At 35.9% G+C, this 13,597-nt stretch overlaps 1 pseudogene; it reads left to right on the top strand.

Annotated features, from left to right (window-relative positions):
* Window positions 1-104: 104 nt before the first annotated feature.
* LOC120126038 lies at window positions 105-6,320 on the top strand (annotated as a pseudogene).
* The last annotated feature ends 7,277 nt before the right edge of the window (window positions 6,321-13,597 follow it).

Raw genomic sequence — 13,597 nt, forward strand, 5'->3', positions numbered from 1 at the left:
AAGTTAATGAAAGAAGCACATGGAAGATTCCGATTTTCAAGGAAGGAAAATATACTCATTTATGGTACCTCTCTTTTTCTCTCTAGTTTAGTACTCACAAAAGAAATGGCGAAACAGTTCACGGTGCCGCCCATGGTCTTCTCCTCAGCGAATGGAGTCAACCATGCCTTCGGTAACACCAACCAATTACGATCCCCCACCGCTTCAACCTCCTCCTCTGCCTTATCCTTCATATCTTTCGATATGGGTTCAGCCGCATCCATATCAAGATCCTTAGGCGGTGCAATCTCCACCTAAGCACCATCAGGATCCACCTCATTTGAAGATGAAGATCCCCTTCTCGATGAACTCGGCATCCACCCTGACCAAATCTGGCACAAAGCAAAATCCACCCTCAATCCTCTCCGGGTCAACCCAATGACCCACATAGTGTCATGGCCCTGGATGAAAAATTAGGCATTGATGGTCATGAAATTGGAGAATTGGAAAAGGAATTAGGGCTTTTGAATTATAAAAAAGGAAAAGTGAGGAAGAATGACTTACCTGGCGCAATACGAGTGACAAGGCAAGCTGAGTTACCACACAGCACTTGGGCTAAAGAAAGGCCAACAGATAAAGAGGAACCACTGGCAGAAGATTAGGACAAGGAGCAGCGGTTAGAATATGTTGGAAGGAATATTACAGCTGTAAATAAATAATTGTACAACCTAAGAGATATATAGATTTGTAATCCAAGTTTGGAGGCTATGAATGAAAATACTGAGAATTCATTTTTTGTAAACAACCTTCTTCTTTCTCTTAAACCTTTTCTCATAAATTTCAGGTTCAATCCTGACAATTGGTAATCAGAGTCAAGTTTAGTGATCCCAAAGAAATTAGATTCACGCTAGGTAAGACAAAAAAGATGCAAAAAACTTGAACCATAGAGGTACCAAAACAATCAATGGAAACTAAGAATGATGAGACAATACCATCATGGTGGGCTGGTCAGAAAAAGGAGCTGGAAACAAAGATACAAACCTTGGAAGAGGGAATGACTGAAAACATATAATACTTACAGAGAATTTTACATATGGTAAGCCAAGCAGCTGAGGAAAATGATTCACCTTTTCTAAAAAAGGGTCGACCACAAAAAATTATGAATCAAACCAAAGTGGGAGGTAAGAATCCTTGCCTAGTAACAGTTCTTAATGAGCATAAGAAGTATACTTTTAAAATATATGAACCTAGAATATTAACATCTAGGCCTATTATTATTCCTCAAACTTGCGAAAGTCAACCTCATGATACTATTGATGTGCAAAAACTGAAAATGGGAGGAAATACAACTGAACTGTGAGAGTCATCTATTGGGGGATGTTCAGTCAAACTATGTTTTTAGACCCAAAATAGAGCTCCAAATGTTTGAAGGGACAAATCCAAGAAGTTGGGTGAGGAAATGTCAGAAGTATTTTTCAATCTTTAAAGTACTTGAATCCCAGAAGGTGGAATTAACTACGATGTATCTAACTGGAAAGGCTGAGGTTCTAAGTTGGGTGAGGAAATTAAGCTTAGGGTTAAGACTCATAACCCTACAACTTTAGTTGCTGTTTTTAGATTGACAAAATTGGTTGAATTGACTTGGGATGTGGAAAACAAGAAACTGAGGTTCCAGCCTAGAGTGGCATCTACAGGACAAGGTTTCAACTACAAGCCTCCTAGCACCACCTTGAACCAACCACAAAAAAAACTACCCATAATATGAGCCAGAATAAACAAATATTGGTAGAATATAGAAGGGCAAATAGATTATGCTATAAATGTGGAGAAAAATTCAGTCAGGGACACCAATGTAAGGTCAAACAGTTGAACATAATGGAAGAGTTAGAGGATAAAAAAGAGTTTGAAAATTTGGAAATAGAACAAACTGAACCAATGGCAACAGACCATGTGGAAGGAGAATTAGAAATTTCTATAAATCCTAAAACAGGCCAGACAGGCCATAACACCTTGAGAATCCAAGGACACATAACAGGAAAACCTCTAAACATCTTAATAGACAGTGGAAGCACACATAGCTTTATATCTGGTCAATAGTCAAAAGAAGGAGTGGAATTGGAGCAAACTCACCCTTTAACTATTATAGTTGCTAATGGTGAAAAGTTGTACAACTCATCCATGAGTAAAAATTTAAAGTGAGGATGCAGGGTTCTCAGTTTGAACATGATTTCAAAGTTTTAGCTCTAGAAGAAAGTGACAAGGAGTGGATTGGATGAAAAAATATATTACATTACTGATGGATTTTAATCATGTGACCCTGATCTTTCAAAAAAATAGGGAATAAATTACATTGAAAGCAGGCCAGAGTGCACATACTGTAAGGATGATATCAGACAATAAGCTGCAGAAATTGATGGGGGAAAAGTGAATTAACATGAGATATTTTTATGTTGATTGGGGAGGTTAGTAATATTGTGGTACCTATTGAGCTGCAAAGTTTACTAGAAGAGTATTCAGTTGTTTTTGAAGAACCAAAATGAATGTCACCTCCAAGAGAACATGACCATTTAATCACACTAAAGGATGGTACAAAAGCAGTAAATATTCGACCTTACAGGATGCATTACCATCAGAAGTGAGAGGTGGAAAAATAAATCAAAGAAATGTTGTCCTCTTCCATAATTCAGCCAAGTAAAAGCCCATTTGCCTCACCTTGTTTGCTGGTCAAGAAGAAGGACGAGAGTTGGAGAATATGTATAGATTACAGACAATTGAACGTTTTGACTATAAACAATAAGTTTCCAATCCCTGTGGTGGAAGATTTGTTGGATGAGCTGGCTGGAGCAGCTTATTTTTCTAAACTGGATTTAAGATCGGGATACTGGCAAATCCGAATTACCCCTGAAGATATCCCAAAAACAGCCTTTAGAACTCATCATGGCCACTTTGAGTTCAAGGTTATGCCTTTTGGGTTGACCAATGCCCCAGCAACCTTTCCGGCGTTAATGCACAAATTATTTGGGCCCTACTTGAGGAAGTTTGTATTGGTTTTTTATGACATTCTCATTTAAAGTCCTGATTTGGAAAGCCATGTCATGCATCTCATAACTGCTCTGGAAATTCTTAAACAGAATCAGTTGTTTGCTAAAAGGACTAAGTGTTTCTTTGGCCAAAAGGAGGTGGAATATTTAGGCTATATTATATCTCAACATGGGGTAGCTACTGATCCAGCAAAGATTCAGGAAATGCGGCAATGGAAGTTTCCAAAAACTCTTAAATCTGTAAGAGGTTTCCTTGGGTTGACAAGATACTATAGGAGGTTTATAAAAGGGTATGGGGAGATTATCAAGCCTTTAATTACTATGCTTAATAAGGATCAGTTTAATTGGACAGAGGAAAGCAAAGATGCCTTTGAACTTTTAACGAATACAATGTGTCATGCTCCTATCTTAGCACTACCTGATTTCAATAAAGTTTCTTCTTGGAAACAGATGCTAGCTCTAAAGGAATAGGAGCAGTTTTATCTCAAGAAGGTATACCAGTGGCTTATCTCCAAAATGCACTAGGACCTAAACAATTGGATCTTTGCATCTATGAAAAAGAGTAGTTAGCAATAATAATGGTCATCTCTAAATGGAGACACTATTTAGAATGGGGTCTTTTATTATTAAAACAGACCATGAAGCTCTCAAGCATTTGTTGGAACAAAAGTTAACTACTTCTATACTGAAAAAAGGGTTCACCAAATTACTGGGACTTAACTATATTATCCAATACAAGAAGGGCAGACACAATTTGGCAGCAGATGCCCTATCTAGAAGAGATGAGGAAAAAGTAGAAATGCAACAAATGACTACTACTGTTGTTATTCCTGCTTGGGTTCAAGAAGTTGAACAAAGTTATCAGAATGATCCAATGGTTGTAGAAATTGTCACTAAACTAGCTATCTCCAACCAAGATGCAACAGATTGGTCCTATTCTAAAGTGTTCTAAGGTAAAAAGGCAAGGTTTACATTGGAGAGACAGGCTCCCTAAGACAACAGATCCTACAGGTTCTACATAACTCACCTCAAGGTGGTTATTCAAGAGTACAAGCTACCTACCATTGGGTGAAGTACTACTTCTATTGGAAAGGGATGACAAAAATGGTCAAAAACTATGTTCAGTAGTGTGACACTTGCCAAAGAATTAAGGATTAGCATATTTTTAAACCAGGGTTACTCCAACCCCTCTCAATTCCCCAACAAAGCTTGGGAATTTATCACTATGGATTTTAATGATGGCCTCCCAACTTCTAATAGGTACAACTGTATCTTGGTTATTATTGACAAATTTACCAAATATGCACACTTCCTACCCTTGGTACATCCCTTTACTACAACAGATGTAGCTAAAGTTTACTTGGATCAGATATATAAGCTACATGGTCAGCCAAAAATTGTTTTATCTTATATAGATAATATTTTCACAAGTCTTTTTTGGAAAGAACTACTGAAGCTACTAGGAACTAATACCCTATTTACTACAGCTTACCATCCAGAAACTGATGGTCAGACAGAAAGATTAAATCAATGTCTATAACAGTACTTACGTGGGATGTGTTTTATGAAACCTACTACTTAGAGTAAATGGTTGTCCCAAGCAGAATGGTGGTATAACACCAACTTCCACACTGCTTTGGGAACAACTCCATTTACAGCTCTATATGGATACACTCCTCCTACTATGACATGGCTAACAGATTCAAGAGTGACAGATGTACAACAATTGCTCCAAGAATGAGATAACATGAACACAATTTTACAAGGCCAACTTGACAAGGCATAGCAATGCATGAAACACTATGCTGATAAAAAACGAAGTGACAGAGAATTTTAGGTAGGGGATGAAGTTTACCTTAAATTGTAACCCTATCGACAGACATCAATAGCACTAAGAAAAAATTTGAAGATGTCAGCTAGGTACTATGGACCCTACAAAGTCACAGAAAAAATTGAATCAGTGGCTTACAAATTGTAGCTACCTGAAAACTTGAAAATAAACCTTGTTTTCCAAATTAGCTTGCTGAAGAAAAAGATTGGGGATAAAATAGTAACCTCTCGAGATCCACTGGAGGTCAATGCAGATGGCCAGCTTCGTGTTTATCCTTCTCTGGTATTAGATAAACACATAGTGAAGAGAGACAAAAAAGCATTCACTCAGATGTTAATTCAGTGGGTGAATTTAGGACTAGAGAATGCTACCTGGGAGGATTTCATAGTACTAAAATCGCAGTTCCCTGACTTTGATCCTTGGGGATAAGCAACGACTATAGAAGGGGATATTGTCATGGCCCTATATGAAAAATTAAGGATTGATGGTCATGGAATTGGGGAATTGGAAAAGGAATTAGTGATTTTGAATTATGAAAAATGGAAAGCGAGGAAGAGTGACTTACTTTGTGCAATACAAGTGACGAGGCAAGCTGAGTTAGCACACAACACTTGGGCTGAAGAAAGGCCAACAGATAAAGGAGGATCCACGGGCAAAAGATTAAGGCAAGGAGCAACAGTTAGAATATGTTGGAAGGAATATTACAGCTGTCAATAAATAATTGTACAACCTAAGAGATATATAGATTTGTAATCCAAGTTTGGAGGCTATGAATGAAAATACTGAGAATTTATTTTCTGTAACCTACATTCTTCTTTCTCTTAAACCTTTTCTCACAAATTTTAGGTTCAATCCTGACACAGAGACGTCGTCTTATCTTGTCCAATCTTCCTCTACCGATCCCTTGGCTTATTCCAACTTGTTGTTGGCAAGATCCAATTTGGCGTAATCCTTGGTTGGATCGTCGTCTCCTCGATTTTCCTCTACATCATCTTCAACATGTTAGCAGGTCAGAACGGCAACCTAGATCTCCAGAAGTGCACGAGCGTGGTTGGTTATTGTATGTTACCAGTGGTGATCTTATTGGCGACATCGCTTTTTATACCCCAGGGGACCAACATCGCTAGGTACGCGGTGGCGGGGGGTGTTGTTGTTTGGGCCACTAGGGCTTGCACCAATTTAATGGTGGCGCTTGCTGATGGTGGTGAAGAACATCACAGCCTTATCGCGTACGCTTGTTTCTTGATCTACACTTTGTTTTCGCTTCTTGTCGTATTTTAATTCAAGCACATCTTTCTTTTTGTATCTAGAATTACTTTTTGTTAGTGGTTGTTAATTGTTATTGATGCAAAAATGCTCCTTTTTTTGGTTGAATTGAACTGGAATTTTAGCTCAGGAGTTGCTTACTTTGATGTAATGAGCTCTTTAACTCTTCATTTAAAATGGATATTGGTGTGATCTTTCGAATATATCCTTAAATGTTTTTGTTTGAATGTGTATATCTATAATGTTGACTTGAACTGAAATTTTAGCTCAAGTTGTTGAATATTATGTGGGGAGCTCCTTAACTCTTCATATAAGTTGGGCATTAAGGATGATCTTTCAAACATATCCCAATTTCTTTTTCTTTTTCTTTTTTTGGTTGGGGTGAGAGTTTGAGCATATTTCTGTTTGTCACGTGTCCGGATCCCAAGTCCAATGAAGAAGACAAACTTGTTTGAGGCCTTCAAATAGGCTTTTACCTTCTTTGTTGTTATTTGTTCACATGGATATTAGATTCAATTAATAATCAGGCTATTCGGATGGTTCTGTGTTATTGAGAACAAACACATACCCAAATCCTGAGTCCGACTAAGATAGAACAAGATAAACTTGTTTGAGGACTTGAAATAGGGGATTTATCTTTTTTTATTGTTTCGGTTTGCCTGAATATTTGAATTAATCCATGATCAAGCTATTAGGTCAAATGGTTCCATTTTATCGAGTACAAAACACACTGAACCCTAAGATGGAAGAGGATAAACTTATTTGAGGACTTGAAATAGGGTTTTAACTACTTCATTTTGTATTTATACAAATTTGTTTTAATCCATGACCAAGCTATTCCAATTGCTCTGTTTTATTGAGTGCTATCTTGTTGGAGTTGGGTTTGCCAATGAGAGTAGGAGACCCTTGGTGTTTGTCATTCACTTTTCGAAAACTATTTATTCATATTGGCAAAGCATCAAGGCAATCAAGAGAAAACATCTTCACTTTGGGTCCTCGATTCTCTTGAGAATGATGATGAAATTAAAAAAAAAAATTGTTATCACGTGTTAGAGGCTGAATATTGTTTCAGTTTCATTTTGTTTGGTGTCAAAATTTATTAGTATACTTTTAAGCTTGAAGCCAAGAATTTGTGGTATTCTTTTCCTTCGAGATATGTAGCCTGTACTCTCAAGTCTGCAGACTAGTGTTTGTAATTTGGATATACTTCTTGCTTGTTTTTTCCGTGAGATATTGTGACAATTGTTTCACAGGTTCTTAATCTGGGAACATTGACTAACTTTTTAAGTGTTATTGAGGCTTTGGAGTACATAGAGAAGGCCATAGGTTTCTACGGTAGGCATGGGGCCAAATAGTATAACTTCTTGTTTTAATATTCTGAAGTACGAACATTAGTGCTAGGATTCAAGTGTTGCTCATTTCTCCATGAGATGTTGTCACAGTACTTTCACATATTTTCTAGTATCTCGGAATATCGATCAACTTTGGTAGTCTTCAGTATTGAGTACACAACTCCAGGTTTCTATGGTAGGCATGAGGCCAAATAGCATAACTTCTAGTTCTAATAGTCAAATTGCACAAGGGAAATCCTTTTCTTCCTTTAATCTTAGGTGATATTGGTTTATGTTACATACTGTTTAACTGTCAAAGACGGTGTAGAAGTAGTCCTTAAACTTCATGTGGCGTTACATTGAATGTAAGTTGATGTTGGGAGTTGTAGGAAAGGAAAAGAAAGTATTATATGAATGGAGAATGAATAGGAAAGGTAGGTGGGAGATTTTAAAGTTGATGCTGCATGCTGGTAGTTAAGAGTTTGAACATGTAATCGAAGTTTATGATATCCAAATATTTGTGTTTCTCAGTTCCTTCCCTTGAAGTGGTGTTTATTGTATACAACTTTTTCAGATTACGAATCTGGAATAACTTTGTATCAACTGGGTTTATACAATACAAGGATCATTGAACTTTATATTATCCACACTGAGAATTTGAGCCTCCTTTGAAATTAAGTGTCTCGTTAAGTAAATGTTTTCTAAAGTACCTTTGAGGTTCGAAATAATGTAGGATAGGTGGCTTTTTAGGCTAAAATTACTTTTCAACTTGGTTTAAAAAGTGCTTTTGAAAAGCTGAAAATTTTAGATTTTAACTTTCACAAAAGTGCATTGAATCATGTGTCTTTATTTATAGGGTAAAAGTGCATTGAATCATGTGTCTTTATTTATAGGGTAAACTACATCAGTGGTCACTAATGTTTGAGTAAATTTTTATTTTCCCATTGAAGTTGCAAAAGTAACAAGTTGATCGATTCGTAATAAAATGATCATTCCGTCGTCATATCTATTAAATTGATGATGTGATAACATTAATAAAAAGGTTAATATTTTTTAGTTTTGCCTCTAAATTAATGTTAAAACATGAATTAGGTCGTTGAACAATTAATATATATCGAATTTATCTCAAAGTGTTCTAATTTTCATTTTTTTTCTTCAAATAACCCACCACTTCCACTATATTATAACCACCTCGGTAGCTTATCTGCCAAATGCAATGTCGGTCCACTTCTGGCTGGCTGTCTATATAAAATCAAGTCTTCCTAAATAGCTCCATACTCGGTCTGAAACAGTCATGCATCGCCTCTATATCAGCATAAGTGTTCGATCCACTTTGCTGGAAACCATGAAATAAAAGCTTGAGCAAAGTCGTCACAAATAAGATAGCTCAAGAAGACAAAATATAGAATTTCACTAGTAGTTCTAATTACATATCCAAGACAAATAAGACCTTTCAGAATCAAAATAGCTAAACATGGTAAAAGAAAACCTATGAGAAGATAAGATTTACATGGTGGAGGAAAGGTAGGACGAAAAATTTTCTTTTTTTCTTTCTAAAGGTGAAATTTTGTGAAAGCATTAACTTAGATAAATATACAAAAAATAAAAATAAAAGAAAAACACTTAAAAAGACCATAGTAAAGCTCAAAGGGCATTTACAAAATGCAAACAAGAATGACCAAAACCAACAATTTACACAAGCAAAATATGAACGAGTTTCAAGGGCAGGTGACCATAATTTTCAACCAGAAAATAAGTGAAGAAAAAAAGAAATACTGATCTCGTGAGATTGACTTTGAGGTTGACCTTGAGCTGGACAAAGAGGTCCTAGAGTTGGGCAAGGTAAGTAGTATAGACACCCGGTTTTGTTCTGGTTCTTATTATTATTATTATTATTATTATTTATAATAACATTTTATTTTATTTTACAGGTTACATAGGCCCAACCCGAAGCCCAGTACAAGCCCACCAGGTTCAAGCATTCAAGCCTAACAACAAGCCAACCTGACCCAAGATCCGACCAATTTCAGGCCTAGAATGAAGCCCATTGCAACCCAAACCCACTAGGATTTTACCCTTTTCTGCTTCAGCTCCCTTATTCCATAACTGTTGGATCAGATTTGATCCAACAGTCTAAGTTGACCCAGATTAGGGTTTTGTCATAACCCTTAAGACACCAGCAACAACAGCCGCCATCAATAGTGAATGTGGATTGTCCATCACCGGCACGTGTACCAACTTTTCAACTCCCAGACCGGCACGTGAACTTCACCTTTCGTCTTCCTCGTCGCGTGAGCCATCGTCGAACATACCACCGCAGGTCGTCGTCAGTAATCCGTATCGAACAGTGACTGAACCTACATCAATCAACCACCAATTCTCACCAAAACCAAATCCCATTAAAAAATGGGTTAAATCCCAAATTCTTTTCGGGATTTAACCTACCTAAAATAAAAAACCTAACACATAGCCACTCATGACACTCACCAAACAAGCAACCATCACATTTTATAACATGCAACCAGAAAATCGAAGAAGAGAGAGGAAAATCGAAAAAAATAAAGAGAGACCAGATTCGAACAAAAAAATAGAGAGAAAACCTCACCTTTCCTTGCCGATCGTGGTCATCGTTCTCATTGGGGTGGAGAAAAAGCCTCATCGAAGGTAAAAAGGGGTGATTGTTCTTTTTAATTGTCGGGTTTGGGTTCTAGGGGGCGGGTTTTTAAAGGAAAAGAGAGAAAGAAGATAGAGGAGTCGTTGTTGGTTCGACTTCCCATGTCATCACCGTCGATTTACGGCGGTCGTGGCTCTCAAATCTCTCCTAACGGCGGAGGAGCGAAGAGAGAATGGGAGGAGCGAAGAGAGAAGGGGAGGAAAGTTGAGAGAGTTTTTCTTTCTCTCTCTCTTTCGGGGTTAAATAGAAAAAATGAAGAGGAGGGTGGGCTTTTGGCTTAAGTAATAGTCATATATACCCTCCCCGAACGACGTCATCTCAAAGAGGAGGGTCGCTTGTTTTCAGAAAATGGTGTGTTTTCAGTTTAGGTCCCTCCTCTCATTTGTAATGTTTTGTTCACGGTCATTAATGAAATTTTGAACTTTTTGGATTTGAACCTCACGTTTATTCCTCGTTATATTTTCGTCCTAGCTTTTATGTTGACATGTGTATGTTGATATTTTATATTGAGCATAGAATTTATAAAGTATTCATTTCAGCCATGATCTGCTCCTTAGTGTATTTGGATTAATTCCTTTTGTAAGCCATTGATTCATGATTTATTTCATTTAGATTCTTATCTGTGTAGTAGTGAATTTATCAATATTAATGATTTGGTTCCTAAATTTATTTGGCTTTTGTTCTAGTCCTTAAATATTATTTTAGAAGATAAATATTGAGTTTTTATCATAGATTTTAGATTTTACTTTTAGCTCAGTTTGGTCATTGTTTTGGTTTTGTGAGTGAAATTATGGGGTTTATTACATATTTATGCTTTATTATTTTGTCCTTTTACGATTTAGTCCTTTTTGTTATTTAATGACATTTTATTCTTTATTGTACTAGTTTAAACCGTTTAATTAATATGTTTATTTTTTATGTTATTAGATGTTTTATTATTATAATATATATGTATGTTTAATTAATTTTTCTTAATCCCTGCATGTTTATATAAATTGTTTATTTCATTATATTATTTCATCTCATTCATATTAATTTAATTTATAAATTAGCCTTTATATTAATATTGTGTGTCTCTCATACTTGATTAAAAATGTTTAAGCTCATTAGAACATTTTCAAGAACACTCGTCGTAGAATGGGCATGAAAATCACTGTTTGATCGAAGTAGTGTGATTCGATACGACATTCGAATGATAGGTGAACGTGAAATTGATCAAATGATTTTTTCAGTTCATCCTTTTATTATAGTTTAATGACAATGCTTGTTTCTTAAAATGGTATGTCATGTTGTTTATGAAATTACCAATAAATTTCGTTCGATTTGTAATCTTTAGCAACAATGAAAGGGAATATTCTTTTACAGATAAAAAATAGACGAGACAGCTTTCTCGATGGAGGATTGCTAATCTCGAGATTTCTTTTCAAGTTAAAGAATTTTCCCTAATAATAATTCGAAGCAAATTAATTCAACTTTAATAAATGGATCATACTTTAATTATCGATGTAAATTCATGATTTCCGCCATTTACGATAATATGTAAGCGATTAAGTACCAATTTTGGGCGCTGTGAGGGTGTTAATCTTTCCCCACACATAATTGAATCTCAGACTCGTTAAATCGGATTTTTGTTAAACGCATACCAATTTTGATCTTAAAAAATATTTTCTTTAAAATTATTTTAAAAGAAGTGTTTTGGTATATAATCTATCTAACCCAAAGATCGATGGTGACTCCTATTCGATTTAATTCAAATTAATTTAAAATCCTCAATTTTTCAAAAAAAATCATAATTATTTTTTTAAATTTAATTATTTTAAAAAAAATAGTTATGACAAGTAGCATTACCACCAGGCGTGCATATGGATTTTTCAAGTAAAACCCAACAATCTTGTTCCCACGTTTGGTGTCTATCAAAAGCACATCCAAAGAAGGATCATCGACAACGAAAGCGGGCGTCGATGAAGATAAAACCAATGTGAGTTTCTCATTGTCACCTTTCTTAACTTGGTAAGTTGGTGGAGCTGGTGGGAAAAAAGTAAACTTTGCAGCCAATTGAGAGAACACGCACCTCATTCACCCCCCGAGAAGAAGAGCTAAGACAACCCCAACTCAGTGAAAAAGGAACAGACTTTAGTGCATTACAAAAAAGCAAATGGAAAAAAAAAGAGGGGTCTTTCAGTACTGTTTAGGTAAGAAAACACTGAAAGAAAAGCTCGTATCAGTAAGATTGACTTTAATGGTGTCTTTGCTTACGATGCCAAAGCAGTGGTGGGGGAAGAAAGTAGGTGGTACAATTCAGTGGTGATGATGGTGGCTTGTTTGGGAAAAAATGAAAATTAAAAAGTTTAAGGGGTAAATTAGATATTAAATCATTGTTTAAAGATTTACTTGATGTTTTAATAATAGTTTAAGGGTAAAACTAAATATTAACTTTTTATGTAATATTGTCACGATATCAATTTAACAAAGATGATGGTAGAGTGATTATTTTGTTATAAATTGATAGCGTTAGTGACTAATTTATTAATATGAGAAAATAAAAATTTACTCAAATATTGATGACCGTTAGTGTCATTTATCCTTATTTATATCATTAAGTCTTCTATATTTGTAAAAATAACATCTAAAACAGATATTTGGTCTATTTAAAAAAAAATTTTGGGGTGATTCAAATATTCAAAACTTTAACGGCGAAAGAGGTCATCGTTTTCCTTGAGCTCTTAAGTCTAAATAATTACATCTATATAGTATATGTGTATTATTAATGGTTAAAAATATTTTAGTCAAATATTATTCTTGTAATTATTTTAAATTATTGAAAAAATTAAATAAAACAATTTAAAAACACTTTTCAAATCATTTTTTAGAAAAATACTTTTCCACCACCTTTCTAGAAGGGTTAAAGATGGGGAGGTGAATAGAAGCAAGCCTCCAAAAACAGTGGCCTTCAGTCCCATGTCCCTATGAATGCACCAGCGCGTCATCTTTTTGTCCTTCCAAATTCGTCATTCACTTTTCACACTGCCCCATGTGCCTCAGATGCCTTCGCCATCGCTTAGTGCTGTCCAATCTCAATAAATGTTGAACAATTATTTAAAAGGAGCGCATGGTAAACCTAGTTAGTAATCGATAACATAAAATATTTTCAATTGAAGTAAACAATGCATGCCACATGCAAGTTGCGGTGACTTCGTTTATTCGATTTCCTGATGTGAAAAGACAAGCCAAGTTCACAGGTGCACACGCGTCGAGCAGTGGAAAGCAATGCATGCCACATGCCACGTACGTGTCCACCAATGCAACGGCAATTCCTTTTGGAACTTTTTTCAATTCACTATCTTGGACCCCATCCCTCTACAAATAAATACCATTCCGGTTCAACCCCGTTGCTGAACCCCCACTGGATCCCGCCCCGACCATTCTGGTCCAACTGCACCTCCTCCATTGTTGAATTCTTCAGGTAATGTCATCC

The sequence above is a fragment of the Hibiscus syriacus genome, unplaced genomic scaffold (assembly GCF_006381635.1).
Source record: "Hibiscus syriacus cultivar Baekdansim isolate YM2019G1 unplaced genomic scaffold, ASM638163v2 tig00110450_pilon, whole genome shotgun sequence".
Taxonomy (NCBI): domain Eukaryota; kingdom Viridiplantae; phylum Streptophyta; class Magnoliopsida; order Malvales; family Malvaceae; genus Hibiscus; species Hibiscus syriacus.